The sequence below is a fragment of the Fragaria vesca genome, linkage group LG2 (genome assembly GCF_000184155.1).
Source record: "Fragaria vesca subsp. vesca linkage group LG2, FraVesHawaii_1.0, whole genome shotgun sequence".
Lineage (NCBI taxonomy): Eukaryota > Viridiplantae > Streptophyta > Magnoliopsida > Rosales > Rosaceae > Fragaria > Fragaria vesca.
In genome coordinates, this window is record NC_020492.1 from 5416660 (window position 1) to 5420728 (window position 4069).

The following is a 4069-nucleotide window of genomic DNA, read 5'->3' on the forward strand; positions in this document are numbered from 1 at the left end:
GGGGGTAATCTGATAAAATTGAAAGTTTAGAGACTAAAATGAATTCCCCTCTAAACCACAATGGGGTAAACTGAATTTAATTCATTTCAATTTTAGGGTTTATAAGCTTAAATATCCATTATGCCTTGTAGAGGGTAGAAATTTTGAAAACAATGGGCCCTGCTGTAGGGGCCGACTCATCATATGACATCTTGTTTCAAGTTAAATTCAAAATTTGGCTATGACTGATGGAAATTGGAAGTACAAGGATCAAACAGATTAAAAAAAGTTCAAGGATTAAACTGATACGACTGATGGAAATTGGAAGTACAAGGATCAAACGGATTAAAAAAAGTTCAAGGACTAAACTGATTTTAGCCTTAAAGTTTGAGGGGTTAAACTGAATTTAATCCATATTTGAGTCAAGTAAGCCTTTGATAATGTTTAATGGTTTTCGGACTTGTTCACTATTGTGACAGCTTTTGGTGAGTTTAACATTTGAGTCATGTGAGACTTTTAAAATGTTTTTAGGTCTTCGGACCTGGGTCTCAGTAGTGACAAAGGCAATTATATCAGGAACGATCAGTTAGAGCTCTAGTCTATTTGTTGTTGTATGTCATGGGAGGTATCATGAGAGATATCTAGGACTCATGAGTACATGTTTTCAAATGAGAGAGTCAGATATGTTCTTCGTTGTTATTTTGATGAGTTGTTTTCTTAACTCACTTGTGAGCCAACGACTATTTGTTGCAGCAGTTAGTTGTTGGTTTATTCTGTTTCACTACAGGAAATATCAACTTAGCCGACAGAATTGTACTAATTCCGTCGGCTAAGTAATTCCCCACCGACGGAAGAGGAACCGTCGTCTAGGATACCACATCCGTCGTCTAAGATATCCTAGGCGACGGAAAATAACCGTACACGTCTTCCGTTGACTAGGATTTTCATACATGACGAAAAACCATTCGTCGTCCAGGTTTCGTTGTCTAAGATATCCTAGGCAACGACTATCTTCCGTCGGTATCATTTCGTCGTCTAAGATTTTCTAGGGCGACGAATACTGTTCCGTCGGTATATCTCTCTTAGACGACGATCAATTTTCCGTCGTCCTAAATTGTCATGGGCAACGAAGGCATTTCCGTCGGTTAGGATGTACTTGGGAGATGAATTTTCTTTTCTTAGGCGACGAACTGTTCCGTCGTCTTGGATTTTGAATTATTGCCTGACACAAAGCAGAACGAATATTTTTTCCGAAGCCTTTTCTCTTAGGCGACGAAATATTCCGTCGCCTAGGATTTTGAATTATTGCCTAACACAGAGTAGAACGAATATTTTTTCGAAGCTTTTCTCTTAGGTGACGGTATATTCCGTCGGCTAAGTTTACACATCATCCATTTATACACCTTTTCCCCAGAAGACAACACAGAAAAAAGACATGGTCTAACTCCCCCCCCCCCCCCCCCCCCCCTTCCCATGGGAATATTCATCCGATCCAAATCTAGTTTTAGAAGCTTTTCTTCATGAAGTTGATCGATCTTGAAGAGCTACGCGCCTCGGTCTCGATCTCTTAGCTAATTGGTATATATATAACTACTTTATTTAATATATCTACTTTCTTCTTTTAGGCATATTTTCTGCGAACTTTCGGCGACTTGCTGGTCCAATTTTGATGGATTGTTACTTATTTGTATGCTTAATTTAATTACTGGATATGTGTGTATAATATGTTTGTACGTACGTATAATATTATATATGCATGAAAACTATATAGTATTATTTTTGTATATATATCTAACTTTTGTGTGATTAATTTTTAAAGATATATATATATTTAGCTTTTGTATGTATGATTAATGTTTATCAAATTTTTGTTTTCATTCAAATCGATTTGTGTATTATTATCATCATATGATAAAAAATAAAATGATGAATCATGTATTTAAGAATTATAATATTCTTATACATTCATCAATATATATTGTTACCCTTAGAAATCCCGTTCGAGAACCATTATGTTACGACTGTGTCTAACAAAATGGTTTTCGAATTGTCCCATATTTGGACAGTTTGGGAGCATATGACATTGAGATCCTGTTTGTTGTTGGTGTGTTTCATTTTCAGTTGTGGGTATATATATTTCGACAAGATCTTCCTTTAATTATTGTTTCTCGAGTGCATTCTAAGTATAGATATTTGTGCATTTGGGGAACTGTAGGGAGATGCTGCTGAAATTTTCTCACATATGCGAATTCGAAACGCCCCAACAACAAACGAAATCACAATGTCATATGCTCTCAAAAGGGATTAGGGCCCTAACCGGAGGTATAAGGTGAAGAATATTATTGGAGTAGTAATTAAACTCTCAAGTATGAAAAATGATTGGAAAATTACGCTCATATATATGTAAAGTATGGAAAATTATTGGGGGTCAGTAATTTTTACAACACATCCGCCATCCTTTATTTTCTTCCAGTTTGATACTTTGATGTTTGTTTTACTCTTTTCCAGGTCTTTTTTTTATCTGGAATGCTTCCAGTTTTTGTTATGCTCATATGTTCGAAGTGTGGAAAATTATTGGCGGTCAGTAATTTTCCTGACCAGAGCAACCAAAGTTTTTGGATGATTGTTATTACTTAGATTCCTTTCAACCATCCTCTAATGACATAATGGGGTAGTAAACTCTCAAGTATGGAAAATTATTGGGGGTCAGTAATTTTTCTGAACAGAGCAACCAAAGTTTACTGACCCCCAATAACCACCCTGTAACCAAAAAAAAAAAACTAGAAACTGACAACCAAAGATAAATGAAATTGACAGAAAGATCAAAGGAATAGACCAAAATTACTAAAAGAACAAGTTCCTTTACTGAAATTCAAGATCATTCATATCTTGCAACACTACCGAAATACTACATATTTTCACATTTTGAAGATCCTACATCTAAAGTGACACTAAGCTTTTTGTTATATTGATGTCCATGAACTTTAGCAGGATCTTCCTCCTCATTTCATTACCGCCATCTTTTGTCGGTTTTTCCCTATGACATAGGCTCTCTATAAAGTGGAGCAAAAATGGTCCACAGTTTGACCTGCAATGTATTAAGAAACAGTGTTACTAAATTTTTCACCCCAATAAAACAGACAAGTAATTTCTGACAATAAAACATTTTAAAGAAAGTTTAAAGGTACTTACGATGTTTTGTTTTGCTGCGGGCAGGATAAGATATCCTTCAGTTTGTATCTTGCTTGATAAACGTTTTGGTCCAGCATCCATCTTCTTGTTCTTTTCTCTTTAGCACTCATTATCGAGTAACCGTCAACCACTATTCCTTGGTTGTCCTGCTTGTCATAGTTTTCCCTCAATTCCTCAGGGTCCAAGCCTTGGCTGAGAGGGTATTTGATGGAATCATATACGCGTTTGATGAACACTATAATGTGCTTCACCTGTTGGTTCCAACACACAAGTAAATTACAACTCAAACAAACTAAGAGAACAAGCAACAAACAAAAAACAGGGTAAGAAGTTTACTGCCCCCCAGTAAACTTCTTACCCTAATAAATCAATTACAACTCACCACTGCCTTTGCATTCTGAAAGTGGTTGTTGGTGTCGGCAGAGTAATCTTTCCTTGGCGGTAGCATTGAGTTTAGGTGATAGAAGCATCGAGCTTCGTTGTCAATCAGGACCAAGGTATAGTGGTGGCTGACCCCGTGATGTACCGGAATGAAAACCAGGTCCTTACTGAAGATGGACCACAGAGGATTAATAATAGAAAGCTCTATATCCAATTCATTACATTTGAATTCCCCCTGTTTTCCTCCTCTAGCTAGGAACTCCTTCAATTTTTGTTCATGTACCACCGCCGTGTGCTGTATTTATAAAAGCAAGTAGTAAGATTGTGTTAACTGAAAAAAGTAACGGAGGAGACCGCGGTGCTGCGGTACGCTGCTATTTCAGGTTTGACTACTTACCGCTGCCTCTATGTCTAGGAATCCGACCGAGACATTCTTCTTTTCCATTTCCTCCTTCAACATTGTGAGGTACACCCTGATGGTCTGCATGTACAACATATACAAGTCACAAATAATTAT